The sequence below is a fragment of the Protopterus annectens genome, chromosome 5.part1 (genome assembly GCF_019279795.1).
Source record: "Protopterus annectens isolate FY-2018-M chromosome 5.part1, PAN1.0, whole genome shotgun sequence".
Lineage (NCBI taxonomy): Eukaryota > Metazoa > Chordata > Ceratodontiformes > Protopteridae > Protopterus > Protopterus annectens.
Window position 1 is genome coordinate 421026870 of NC_056736.1, and position 15841 is coordinate 421042710.

The 15841-nt window shown below is 45.1% G+C and overlaps 1 protein-coding gene and 1 long non-coding RNA gene across 2 annotated transcripts in view; one reads left to right on the forward strand and one right to left on the reverse strand.

The window, feature by feature from the left end:
* Nucleotides 1-15841, forward strand: part of VEGFD (vascular endothelial growth factor D) — a 769460-nt gene that overhangs the window by 712615 nt on the left and 41004 nt on the right. The gene's annotated exons all lie outside the window — the stretch shown is intronic.
* LOC122803459 overlaps nucleotides 354-15841 on the reverse strand; it is a 279711-nt gene continuing 264223 nt past the window's right edge. Inside the window, exon 3 of the long non-coding RNA XR_006365122.1 lies at nucleotides 354-381. This is a non-coding gene — a long non-coding RNA (uncharacterized LOC122803459). The remainder of the gene's footprint in view (nucleotides 382-15841) is intronic.

A 15841-nucleotide genomic window follows, 5' to 3' on the forward strand; every position in this document is an offset into this window, starting at 1 on the left:
AACTGCCACCTGTGAAATGTGTAGTGTGGCAACCATTCCCACAAATGAGAATACTGACATTAAACATATACCAACCCACAATTCAAAGGACATGACACCACACACAGGTATGCATACACATATAACCTTTATTTGTGTACTATACAATAATGTATGACAGTACTTACACCACATAAGGTTTGAAATATGTAATCAGTGATGAATGCAAGGCCCACACAAAACAGTAGATGCAAGCAATGTGTATATATACCATACTATGCTGTCCAGGCCAAGGCCTTCAGTTAGTATAACAGTAGAAACAGGATTTGCCTTCAAGATACGTAGCAATCAACAATTACAGATGTAGTTCAGTAGCCTCCAATTACACTCTGTAGTCAAGCCCTAGGGGAAAAATAGCACTTGTGTTAATGTCACAGTATCTTGTACATAGCATTACTTAACCTAACCTCTCACTATTACACTGAATGACCCTCGTCTTAACAGTTATATCCCTGAAAAGGTGTCACATCCTAGGTTAATGGCATTGAACACCCCCCTCCCCATAAAAGGCTGTACAAGGGCAAGGAACACTGTGTACCACACACTTACCTCTGGAATGTACAAGGGCACATATGTGTTCTCCAGCTGTTGCCCCCATATATATGGACTTGGCCCAACAGTTGGTATGGGAGTCCATGACATCACTGGGATGATAGCAGTAATGCTAGCGGTAAATAATGATAGGCCATTACCTAGCAACCCCTTTCTGTATCACAGCATGACAAAGACTGGCATATATGTGGAGGACAGAGGCAGGAACATAGGGCCATATTTGCATTATTGCTGTTACACACCCTGGAAATTGCTGGTGTTACAGGATTTGTTGCAGCATACCCTTATGCAGGAATATGACATTGAAATACAAATGGATGTAGCCATGTACTGATAGCACTCAATAGACAGAATGCCACTGATATAGCTGGGACAATACCTGTGTGGTGCACAGACAAAACCGAACAGCCAATCTTCCTGGTATCATATGGATAGGCCCACAGTTGAGAGCTATGCAGACAGGCAACATTCCATGCAAAAGTACCATGTACACAGAAACCCTGTAAGACCAGCAAGATACAATGCACACAACAACACTACTCACACTGTCTGTAGGTCTGGAACCTTACCCAAATGTGCATTTGGCCTGTGTCTACAGGTTCTGCTGTAAGAGGTATTGCTACCTGCTGTCTATAACACTGATGTCCACACACAGGAAGGATGTCATCCATACTGGAAAGGTGAAGGGACAACGCCCACAGAAGTCAGCAATTTAAAGTACAGGGTTGCCATGACAGTAGTTATCTGAAGTACTACACAGCAGGCTGCATGCAATTAGCAACTGGTGGACACTGACTGGTGCAAAGACCATCACCTGATCATGTGCAATACCAACAAAAACATGCTGCAATCTGTTCAAACCAGCTCAATCACTCTACTGGAGAGACTGAGAGAGAGAGAGAGAGAGAGAAAAAAAAAATAACTTTAATAAAAGTAACAAAGCTCAGTGATTTGTTACAGCAGAAAAAACATAAAAGGCATGTGAAACAGATATCAAACACATGCAATACACAGACCATCTCAGACAACTGTGGCTACACTCCAGTGCACATTGCCCAGGCACAGCTGACATCTGCCTAATATACACAGCTATGTCATACACAGAGCAGTTGAACATGGTACACATAAAAAATCCAACTCCCTCTGCAAACACATGCTCCAGGGTCCTAAACCTCATCAACACATTACACAGAACATACTAGAGGGATAGGGCCCTGTCCTGGGGAATTCCCACACTCTAGAGCAGACTACCCATTCATGTCAGGCAATGCTACTCATTGGCCCTCTTTACAAAAGCACTTGACAACTGGATGGGAAATGGGGAATTCACCCTGGGTAGTATGTCTGTGCCAAAGCCTGACAGGGGCATAGGAGAATAACATTATTGGGTGGTGCATGGCTGGGAACCCCTGTGGCTAGGCTTATGTAGGCCCCAGGACCAATAGACCAGTACTCACCTATGAACCTATGTGCACCACAGGCAACATCAGCCAGGGCTCAATACAGATATGACCTACATAATGGTGGGACATTGCCAAAGCCATGTGTTGCAATGTGATCTGATGTACCAGCACCATGTTGGGAAAGTCCAGGAAGTTGCAGTTATGATGCATGTGCTGCACAATCCACACCTCACCCCAACCCAGGGATGACATCCCCATCTGTACAATGCTGGTGCCACTGTACACCTGCATGTTTGCCCTTCATTGGCAGGGAATATGCCAGTACACATGGTGTTCCTAGTTTGGGATACTGCAATATGACACACATGTGTAGGCCACAGATGTCGAGCATTTGCAATGTAGCAGGTGAGGGTGTGTCATCCTGAAACACAACAGTGCATTGGAGGGGGAAGAGAAAAACTCACTGAAAATGGCTCTATCTGCACACAGTAAAGGTCAGGAAGTGTGGTAGACATAACCCTGACTCCACAGCACTAATAATGGTAGTGTATGACCTCCAAGGGCTGTGCACATGTTTAGCATGCAAACATGCAGGTTTGGGGAACATTTGCAGGCCTGACTCACCAACTACTGGCTTATGATGATGACCCTTCCTACTATACCCCTGCCAGGTATAGTGACCGCAGTAGTACACATAGCAGTTATTGCTACACACCATCATATGTGTGTGTGCACACATATGCACCCACAAATGGTATGCGTCCCAACCAGCATCTGCACAACTGACACATATGGCCTGTAATGCAATTGACTGCCTAGGTCATATGTCACATATCAGGTATGTGTAGTGTTGCCATATGCAGTAGTGTTGCACCATGGCATGCCATGGAAGACAGTGCCATGTCAATAATGGTCTCTACACTCACCATAGGTACAGTACATTGTGTCTGTGGTCAGTCTAATGGTATTCTATCACTCATACATGCACCACTGATGATGACATCTGTGAATACACATCAGGCATTCACTAAACACATGTCCACATATAATCCAGAAACACACAGATGCTGTGAGCAGCAGAGGAAACACAACTGACACACAGATACACATCCTGCAATGGTGTGTACACCTGTGAGGTATGGTGCACAATACATGCCAGGGTGCTGAACAGATGCACAGCAATGCTGTGGACATGGGTGCAGTGTGTTCCAGGGGGAGGGCCATCACCTACTAACAGAAGCCATGCATCACAGCCATGTATAATGTTGGTAACAGGGATTGACTACAGTTGAACTGCATGCTGTTGAGCACCACATGTCCTGCATGCTGACATGTGTGTAATTACAGGTTTGTATGTGATACTGTACTGCACCATCACCTGCTTTTGTGTGTGTTATGGGGGTGCTGGAGCTGTCTGTAGGTGCTGACTGGTGAAGTGTATTGGTTGTCATGTATGTCGACTGCATGTGTGTATGTCTGTGTGTGTGACCATGTCTGCACACACATGTGTGTGTGTGTGTGTGTGTGTCTGTGTACTGTTTAGCGGTGATGTACAGATCTTACAGTCTGTTCCCTGTTTTCCCCTCACAGGTGGCGAGGTGGGGCTGGGTCCCTCCCGCAGGGAATCTGATGTCACTGATACAGACAGTGACCATGAAGATAGGTGTGTTGAGGCACAGGCAGGGTCATGAGGGGCTGCCGCTGGGCCACCCATTGATATCCCACAAGTATCCACCCCATCCATGCACACAGTCACACAGCCTCTACATACCTCATCACCATTGGCCTTAGCTGAGGGACAGTCTACGGCTGGCATTGGCCAGAACAGTGTGGTATCTATGACATGTGTGTCAGGACACAGCAGCCATAGCCAGATGTCCATCGGGGTACCACATAGGCAGATGTTCAGAAGTGCTCGTCAGAGCACTGCTGGTCATCATGCCCCTGGCATACGTGCCACATCTATATCAACCACATGCATGCTCCAAGCTGTCATGGAGACACAGGCATGATTGGAATGGTACACCAGACAGGGTCTAAGGGCTCAGAGGGCTCATCACACCTCTGCAACTGACAGCATCCGTGACCTAACAGGTGCCATTTGTAATTACAGCAAGGTCATGGATAGACGGTGGGGTGAGACATTGGATCTCATCAACAATGTCATGTCCATGCATCAGGACAGGGTGGGACAGTTGTGACAGCCATGTGGATGTATTCCAATAACACCAGCAGCTGGAGGTCGCTGTGTGTGTCCCACCAGTCACAGCTGCTCCCGTAGTGGCAGTATCAGCCCCAGCACTGTGGAGAGTGCTGTCCACAGACCATCATAGCAAACCACATGCACATGGCCCTGGCCAGTCCCAGAAGGGACCTGGATCCTGTGGACATCTGTCAACCTTGAGGGACAGTACCCGGTCTGGCTTTCTACCTGATACTGCCTGTAGCACCCCTACCAGGCACAGGTCCCATGAGCGTGGCCAGAGATGGTGAACTGCAAATCCTTCCAGGTACAGTCTGCAGCTGTCTCACAAATCCCTGTATATGGCAGCCACACGGTGGAACTGTGTGCATGCAGACACACACACATAAACAACAAACCTAGGCCAACCACATACCTGTACACACAACATCACCATTGGCCCATAACAGTACTCAGCCCTCTCTCACACACACACACACACACACACACACACACACACACACACACACACACACACACACACACACATTGTCAATTGTATGGCTCAGCCTAGGCCTCTGGCAAACCAACAACACACCCTGTGCATATGATGATACCTGTGCCACATCCTGACATCCATAACATCGATGCAGGGACAGGCTAACATGGTGCTGATGCACAGGGTGACTGTACAACAGTGTAGCAATGGAATGCTGTGTAGCATGTTGTCAGCAGTAAAGTGAAATGCTAATATCTTGGAAAGTGTAGCTGTGCAGTCATGATGCATTATAGCTGTAATTAACAATGTTGTATTGTTTTCATCATTATCTATTCTGATTGTGTTGTGTTTGTCCATGTGCCACATTGCTGATGGGTGTAGTGGTGTCAGCAGACCTTTTACAGTGGACACCAGTAAGTGTAGTGGGTGGTACACATGACATTGCTGGGTACAACACACAGACCCTTTGGTTTGGATGCAGCACAGATACAAGACTGTACACATGGAGGTATGACCCCATGCAGGTAACACATCTGTTGCCCATGTAATCACGGGTCTACTTTAGAATACCGACACGCCACTTCGCCGACACATAAACCACCGACACCAGATAACCGACAACACACAAAACCGACAACGCAAAACACCGAACACCATTACACCGACACACTAAACGGAAACAACAAATTACACTACATCGCATAGCCACTAGCCCTAACCCAAACCCTAACCCTAAGGTCCGACACTATCGCACACTCACCCTACCTGCACCCTAACCCTAACTCACTTAACCCACCCCAACCCAAGGTCCGACACTATCGCACACTCACCCTACCTGCACCCTAACCCTAACTCACTTAACCCACCCCTAACCCAAGGTCCGACACTATCGCACACTCACCCTACCTGCACCCTAACCCTAACTCACTTAACCCACCATACACTAAACTCCGTCACGATCACACACTTACCTTACCGAACCCTACCTCCCTACCTCCGACACTACCACACACTCACCTATCCCACACCCTAACCCAAAATCCCACAACAACGCCCACTTACCTTACCGATCCTAACTCCGTCACAATCACACACTTACCGAGACGCCACATCGCTACCCTAGTCGCTGTATCCGCTATCGTCACATCACCTTTCTGGTAAACTTACCAGTCGGTCATTTCGTCTCCCTCTTCCGCGTGTCAGTCAACTCGGCTTCGGCACATCACCTTGTCGGTAAACTTACCTGTCGGCCATTTCGTCTCCCTCTTCCACGTGTCGGTCAACTGCGTTTTCGGTAATTTAAAGTAGACCCGTAATCACACCAAGACAGGATAGGCACAACCACACATTGCTATATATGCAGTCTGCAATGTGGATCACAATGAACATGCTAACAGCAGGGTCTATGTCCCTTTCCCCACTCTATTGCGATCCTCACCTCAGTAACATGTGTGTGCCAATGCCGGTGCCCTTAGGAGGCACTCAACTACTGTGAATGGTGTAAACAACAACTACCAACCTGATAACATACACTGTACAGTATTGCAGACAGCTATGCGGGGGATAGACGCAACAGTAACTGCAATGATGGTGGATGTGTCCAGAACAGCCACATCCAGTGAGTTATAGTGACCACAGTAGTGCCGCACACCTCTACAATGTGAAGGAGGGCATTAGCACATCTATGACTTGTGAAGGACTGCATGTTCACAGGATGGCACCTGTGGAATGTTGGCATTTGCCAAGCAGTGCTGGTGGAAACATATTCTGTGAACAGAGGTAGATCCCTTAACATCTACACACATTCCTACATGTGGGATGGTGTACAAAGGCCTGCTATGATCTACATAATCATTATGCACCTCCTAACCCTCATCTACCATGCCATGATTGCGTCAAGGAGGTATACTAGGTTCAGGTTGCATTATCTGCTTTTGACAAGTCCAACATTGGCGGGGTCCCGTGTGTTAAGATTACCAGTAACATTGGCAATGGGTTCATTCTTGATGTGTTCCATGTCCCTGCAGACCAGAGTCATCAGGCTACTGGGTGGTAGTTCCCAGCTGACATGGTGGATTTGTGGTCATCCTTGCCAACATTGGTAAATCCATTGTCAGGTGTAGGCCTGTTGGATCGTATGAGGGATCCCAGCTACTTACTGCCCCTGCCCAGGGGGTTCCCCCAAGCATGACACTTCACTTGACTGTACTGCATGATATGTTAGTAATGCCAGCCTGACATCCTACAGGTGGGTTAGAGTACTGTTAACATGTACTGCCCTTGTCATGTAGGGCCTGGTTATGGGATCTGCTAAGGTTGGTAGTGTATTGCAGGCCAGACGTGTTTGGCTGTTGGGGGGATACCTCTCCATGCCAGATGTATGTTGTTTGGGTCTCTCAAACCCATCAGTGGTGAATGTGGACATACATGTTGTATTTATGTTCCCAATTTCATCTACAGATGTATGTCCATATATACCTATATAGATATATATGTGTTTACCTTTGAAAGGGAGACAATCATTTCTTCAAACAGCCCTTTCTGCGAACTGAAAGCACCAATCCGTCATTTCTAATTGCACCACAGTTCAAAACTCAGCAAATCTAAAAGCAGCTTTGCTGATTCTCACACTACAAGTTGGAATACATATCGTAATGCAGGGGGGCAAGCCCCACTGCACCCCCTATCTGGGAGGCTGGGCCCCCCACAACACCCTACTTTGATATACTAACTCTGAGTTCGCACTACAGTGAGGAAAGGCAAATTTTCTCCATCCCCACAATAGTGCCATCCGCACCCAAATTGCCGAAACTGCAGTGAGTGAATGCATAGTGACATTCGCTCATTGCACATTCGATGCATTTATTGCAAGACTGTGCAATGTTGAAAACATACTTTCAGCCTTCCAGCTTTCGGACACATGATTTTCTCCCTTTGAAAAGTGAACCATATATATGCTTACATATATGTATTTTTAGTGCTGTATATATGTGGACATATGGATGTAGACATATATATCTAGAGATGTATGTGTATCTATGTATATATGTACATATTGGCATATATAGATTTATATATATATATATATATATATATATATATATATATATATATATTTATATAGCTATATCTACATATATAGATATGTTATATCCATTTAAATATGAATATATACACACACACACACACACACACACACACACACACACACACACACACACACACATGCATCTACATGGTGGAATACATTCCATGTAGTGTTGAATACCTGGGCTGGATGATTTGTATGTGACAAAATCATGATTATGCATATCTGCCATCGCTTAGTGGTAAATCACTTTGTGTATGGTGTGCAGGGTCCTGGTTTCAAACCTTGCGTGAGCTGTTTATTTTGTTGCTGGGCAGAACATGGCCCGTTGGATACAGAGTGATTAAGGTACTTTAAAGCAGTTGTAAGCAGGTTTGTGTGGGTTTGCACGATGGTAAGCACTCCTAACCTCCACTTATGTTTTCATACACTCAGCTTCTAAATTGCTTAACCTGTGTAGGCAATGCTTAGCTCTGCACAAATCCACGCAAACCTGCTTACAACTGCTTTAAAGTGCCTTAATTACTCTGTATCCAATGGGCCATGTTATGCCCAGCAACAAAATAAACAGCTGTTTTAAGGCTCAAACCAAGGACCCTGCACATCCTAGACAAAGTGATGTACCACTAAGCCATGGCAAATACACATAAATTCAATGTTTTCAGAAACATATCATCCAGTCCTGTCATGCAACAGTACAGAGAATGTATACCAACACCTAGATGTCTGTGTGTGTAACTATATTAAAATCTGAACAGATACAATATATATATATATATATATATATATATATATATATATATTTGTTTTTCTAACTCTATATACATATATATCACTATATACGAACATATATGCATGCATATGCCTAAATCAACACATATATGTGTCTACACCTATATGTTTATATATACACAGCATGTTACATATTTGTACGCAGATGTATATCTATGTAGGTATATACGGACATAGTTATATATATGTTAGTAGATATATATATCTATATAGGTATATATGGCCATACATCTGTAGATATCAATGACAAAATAACAACTACACATATGTCCACATGCACTGTTAATGGGGTTGAGAGGCCCCACACACTATACGTCTTGTATGAATAGGCATCCCCCCACAGCCAAACACATGCGCCCTGCAATACACTACCAGGTACAGTCTGCCTCCCATAGGACATGTAATATGTGGAAGCCATCAACATCCCCAGGATACAGATACACAGACACAGATATGCAGATACAGATATATATGTGTGTGACTACACATACACACGCAGATATATGTACAGTAAGATACATATGTAGAAGGTGCACAGAATATGGAACAGCCACTACACCTACAGTTAACACCTGAACAACTGGACACTGTATGGGCCACCCATACAAATGTCAATCATTGCCTGCAACATATACCCATATAAAGGTCATAGGAAAGACACCACACACAGGTTTGCAGAAATGGGAATCATTTAGTTGTGTACTATAATAGTTCTATATGCCATGCCATATAGCTGTTCAGATACTGACAACCATATAAACAGAGTACTGCAACTGAAACAGTTACACTAATACAGTAGTCTAGAAAGGTTCACAACTGTGGCTGTCCAGGCCAATTCCTTCAAACTGTACAATAGTGAAGACTGACTGGGCCACAGGATACCAAACAATCAACAGTATGTACTGCAGGTGTGTAGTTCATCAGCCTCTATCTACACTCTGTACAAATTCAGTAGGAGGTAAAGACGTTTTGTGATCAAATGGGTTGCAACCGGTACATAACAAGGCATAACTGACACCATCATGAGTACACCAACAAACAGAACAGTCTGTATGGCAGAAGGCAGTAGGCTTGCGATACCCCAATTCATGTAAGTAATGTCAATATAGGTGAAGTATACGGTACTGTACATCCAGATACCTTGTGGCAGCTCACCTCTGATACCCACACATTTTGTAAAAGACTAGGTTGTTTATGGTGCTCCCCACCTAAACTCAACCACTGTTACATACACTGGCCTCTGGAGTACATAAGGGCACACATGTATTGTGTAGGTGACGCCCACACATATATGGCCCCAGCCCCACAGCAGTGGACTAATGGCAGCAATGGCAGTGTAATATACTCACAGCCCACTACAGAACAACCCCCAACAGTATGACATATGTGCAAAGCTTGGTATGTAGATGGAGGACAGAGGCTGGAACACAGGCATATATGCGGAACACTGTTGCCATAAACTAAGCAAGTTGCTGGTGTTACAGGATAGTCTGCAACATACCCTTAGACAGGGAATTAAGGTTAGAAACAGAAATGGATGTAGCCATGTACTGATAGCATGCAACACACACACTGCCAGTGTAATATCTGACACAGGACCTGTGTGGTTGACAGACAACACATGATAGGCATACCTCTGTCCAGGAAGAGGATAGGCCCACAGTAGTGAGCTATGCAGACAGACTGCATTCCAAGGTAGACTAGTATGTACACACTCACACACCCTGTAACACCAGTACTATACAAAACATAACACAACTCTACTCACAGTCTGTCTGTAGTTCCTGATCATTCTACAAATATGTGGACGCTCTGAGTGTGCAGGTTCTCCTGTAAGAGGTATTGCTACTTGCTGTCTGTAACACTGATGCCCACACACAGGAAGGATGTCCATCACACAGGAAATGTAAAGGGACCACGCCCACATGCTGTAGGGGTTTCTAGTGGGTGGTTGCCATGATAGTGGTAATTGGAAATAGTACACATGTGTAATTATATATATAGGGCTATCTGGATAAGTATATGCACATATATTTCCACCATATGTCCTGGACATGGAGTGTAGCCCTACCCCAGCCCCTATAGTCCCAAAGTCGCAGTGCAAGGGGATGTCAGGTATGTATATCAGGTATATTACTAGACTATTGCTTACTGTCATTGGGATTGTCTTCACTGACATAGTGTGTGTGGAAGGTGACATCTGCTTATAGCATATGTGCCATTGGCTACTGACAGACATCCTAAGGAAATCATTGTAAAGTACCACCACTTGTAATGCCTCTGTGGAGTGCAGCAGAGATATTGGCCAATATATGTGGAACTTCAGACACACCCTGTACAGTCCAGAGGTATACACATAATCCCTTAGTGCACAACATGTGTACCAGGCCTGACAATATGGATGTGGACAGCCATGTAGATGGGTATAAGACATAACGACTAGTATACATTTGCCACCATAGGTTTTGGATTCACACACTCCTGTCTGGCCTGACAAATAATGACTGCTGGTACAGGGGTGCCATGGACACATACTACCCACTAGATATTGACATACATCTGTACAGCATCCCACTGTTCTGTCTGACATACATGACTTTTAAGGGAGGCCCCTCAGCAGTACATCTGGCAAGTATCTGCACATGACATCTCACTGGGTAAGTACACTAAGCTGCTAGGCATGTAACAATGCACTGTACAGGCTACAGGCAGACTGGCTCAACACTGGCCTACATCTCGTATGGGGGAATGCACATGTACCTGCATATATAGCAAGCTCAACAGCTATGTCACAGCACAGGGTAAGATACACCTGTGTGAAAGTGCATAACCACAACCAATGTGAACACAGTCAAGGCCACATATGGTAAGCTAGCGTAATATTACAGTATATGGACTATCTGTTCTACACCATCCTCATATGTGCCACTCACAGAATGACCCTACATATACTGGGCTGCTACACAGTTTGGTCTTATAGCTGTCTGTGTTATGGGACATGTGTGTGTATGGCCCTACAAACATGTATGGCAAAACAGTACCATACAGTGGGGCAGCATGCAACATCAGATAGAAGGGGAGCTAGAACAATGACATCTACTACAGTCTGTAAACAGGCGAAAGTATATATTAACAAAACACACACTGCCGACATTCACCGTCACTACACAGACCTCAGTACTGTACAAACATCCACAGAATGTCCAGGTTATTTCATGAAATATAACCCCTACTGTACATGGCGTGTAGCAGTTTGATATATCACTGGCTTGTTATTAGATATGATGACACTCTTTATGGTGTACAGCACATATGCACCACTTCATGCACGACATATGTACAAAGGTTGGCAGAGGTGTGGCTGACAGCATATACACAGGGCCAGTATAGACATGTTGCTGTGATAACCTCATAAATTTACCATTGTAACGGGGTTTGTTGCAACATATGTCTTATGAGGGATTTGAAGTCAGTATGTCACGACCTTCACCATCTACAGACTGCAATCCTCACGCTACCTTCTGCATTCCACAGATAGATGCACCATGGCTAACACACGAAACCAAAGGCACAACACTACCCAGCCTGCAGATGAACCTGCAGACAGAGATTCCTCATATACATGGAACTGACATGGCAGGTATTGCAACATGTACAACAGGCATATCCAGACAAACACTGTTAAACCAACATTACTCCAAATGCAGTACAGCAGCACTTAGAGTCTGTAGTCAGGTCAGGTGCATCCCCTCCTGTTTGTTGCCCTCTTTCCACAATGCATGTTGTTAGAGTTAAATCCCCAATCCATCTGAGATGCTGTTTGCCAAACAACAGATCTAGTTCCTACTCACAGTGAGTGAAGAGTGCCAACACCACCACGATGTTCCTAGGTATTGGAGTGTGTTTCCATGCAATTGGCAATGTGAATGTTACCACAGCTATTCCACATGCAATAAGCTAGGGGAGGGCTGCAATTCATGCAGAGGCCATCAGCTGATCATGAGCATCACTTAAAATACACATTCTGCTGCCTAAGCAAAGCAGGTATGGGTCTCCACATCCACCAGAGAGGGGGCGGGGGAGGCAGACAGAGGCAAATACATGTCAGGGAGGGAGAGTAAAACTGAAAGATGTTTGTGTCACACACCTACCAGCACAGGGTATCAAACTCCCGACAACTATGTAGTGCTATCACAGTTCAATGCAGTTATTGGATGCGCCACATGGGTTACCTGCTGTGGAGCACTCAAAACATATATGTGATGGTGAGTGACATCTGCAACAGGGATACGGTAGATATACTGCAGGTGATGTACACGTGCCTGTCTGCATAAACAGGTGCCAGCTTCAACACAGGCACACTCACACAGGGACACACACACATTGACACACTTGGCAGGGCCAGGAGTGCAATTCATCAGTAGTGGAATTGCCACAACACATCAATGTGCAGTTATCACATGCACCACACGGGTCATACGGAGGTAGTATGGGCAAAGAGTATGAGGAGGTGTCAAACATCAGACAGCATGCTTCAGTATGTCCTGGGTGTTGTAGTGAGTGTGGATGTGGATATACACACCATACAACACAAACACGAGCACACAGGGTGCCAGTTCTGACATGCATGGGTGTACATCTGCATGGGTATGTGGTGGTCAACTGTGCCAGTAGGCTGTACAAGGCGATGTGTATACCTTGCCATCAGGCCACATGACAATGGTCTGCATTATGGCTCAGGCCTGTAGTTTCTGCATTTGCCCACACAGGTGGGTACTGCATCTCCCATCCAGTCACCTGGGTGACTATTCTGTGTGGCCAATGCTGTGCATCACTTGCCATGTATATGTTCCTTAGTCCATGACATGGATGGTGTGGAACTGTACCTGTGGTGTCTGGCCCATGTTGTGAACACAGATTATTATCAGATGTGCCAGTCTTGCCCACCTGTGGCAGGAACTGGTAATGGGCAGCAGGTTTACCCTGCATCTACATTGATAGCATGCTAACAGCATTCCCTGATGTCAGGGACATATTTCGATACAGGGCATGTTGTCAGGCATGGTATGTCTGTTATGAGTCACATGTGAAGGCACCACAGGAGGTGCAGGTGTCCATTGTGGAACATGGTGGAGGTGCACTGTCTGCATGTACATGCATATTGGACAGATGAGCAGGGTGCCATGCCCTCTGTAGCCCACTGATATCACTGCATAGTTGCTATCAGTGGCCAATATGCAGTGTACTACCCACATATTGGATGTTGCGTAGGCATGTGTGTGTGTGTGTGTGTGTGTGTGTGTGTGTGTGTGTGTGTGTGTGTGTGTGTGTGTGTATGACACATGGGTTGAGTGTGTGAGCTGGGTAATAGTGGGGTTGCTAACTGTGATTGCTTGACCTTGATGTCACATGTATGGGTATGGCTTTGCACCCCAGCCTCTCACCTAATTTACATCTGTTATCCCTGTATGGCTGACATTGTGGTATATAGCAGGGCCACCATAAAAGAAATAAACAAAACCCCCTCCACATTGCCCACAGGTTTCACACACTCGCATCCACCTCTACACAGGATGCAAGTTACAAACACACACACACACACACACACACACCTGTCATGTCTGGGAGTAGAAACCCTACCTAACTACTTTATTACACTACAGCACTACACAGTTATAGTACGCGCCACAGACATTACTGAAGTACTTTCTCCCCAAAGGTGTATTTCACAATGAATGACATCAGCAGGATTGCCAAACTAGGGCATTTCAACTGTACTGCGAGTGACTAGCCTAAAATGCATTGCTCCCTACACAGACAGTGAGACATACACAAAACATCCACAACTGACGTGTGGGTACAGAACCCCTGACCAATGTCTGTATCACACTACAGCATGGAGCTGTAATAGCACGCACCACAGAGATTACCAGAGAATCCCTTCCCCAAAGGTATATTTCACAATGAATGACATCAGCAGGATTACCAAACTAGGGCATTTCAACTGTACTGCGAGTGACTAGCCTAACATGCATTGCTTCCTACACAGACAGTGAGACACACACAAAACATACACAATCGACATGTGTGGGTATAACATCCCTGACCAAGGCCTGCATCACAGAGCAGTAATAGGTCACACCACAGGGATTATTAAAGAACTTTTTCCCCAAAGTTGTATTTCACAGTGAATGACATCAGCAGGATTACCAAAGAAGAGCATTTTAACTGTACTGCGACTGAGTAACCTGTAATTCATTGCTCCATACACAGACATTGAAACACACATAAAACATCCAGAACTGCCATGAGTGGAGATGGAACCCTATCACAGTTCTAAATCACACTACAGCAGTATGCAGTTGCAGGACGCTACAGAGATTACTGAGATATAATCTTCCCAGAGGTGTATTTCTATGTGGGTGACATCAGCAGCCTTGTCAAAGTTGAGTATATGAATTCTAAGGAGTGTGAGTACCCTAAAAAGCATTGTTCTGTACTCATAGAGACACACAGACAATTACCAAGTCTGGAATTGGAACATCTACCTAACTACATTCTTACACTACAGCAGTACTCAGTTACAGGACGCGCTACGGAGATTAGTGGACTATACCCTTTCCAGAGGTGTATGTCTAGGTGAGTGACATCAGCAGCCTTGCCAAAGCTGAGTATATGAATTGTACGGAGTGTGAGTAGCCTAAAAAGCATTGCTCTCTAATCAGTCAGACGCACACACACAGATTCCAAGTCTGGGGTTAGAACACCTATCTAACTACTTTATAACACTACAGCAGTACACAGTTACAGGATGGGCTACGGAAATTACTAGGTTATGTCTTTCCCAGAGGTGTATTTCTAGGTGAGTGACATCAGCAGCCTTGCCAAAGCTGAATATGAATTGTACAGAGTGTGAGCAACCTAATAAGAATTGCTCTCTATGCAGTCACACACACACACACACACACACACACACACACACACACACACACACACACACACACACACACACACACACACACACACTTGTCAAGTCTGGGGTTAGAACACCTATGATTACTGGGCTATAATTTTCCCAGAGGTGTATTTCTAGGTGAGTAACATCAGAAGACATGCCAAAGTTGAGTATATGAATTGTATAGAGTGTGAGTAGCCTAAAAAGCATTGCTCTCTCCTCAGTCAGACACACACAGATTCCCACAGACACACACAGTTACCAGGTCTGGAGTTAGAACACCTACCTGAGTACTTTATCACACTACAGCAGTACACAGTTACAGGACATG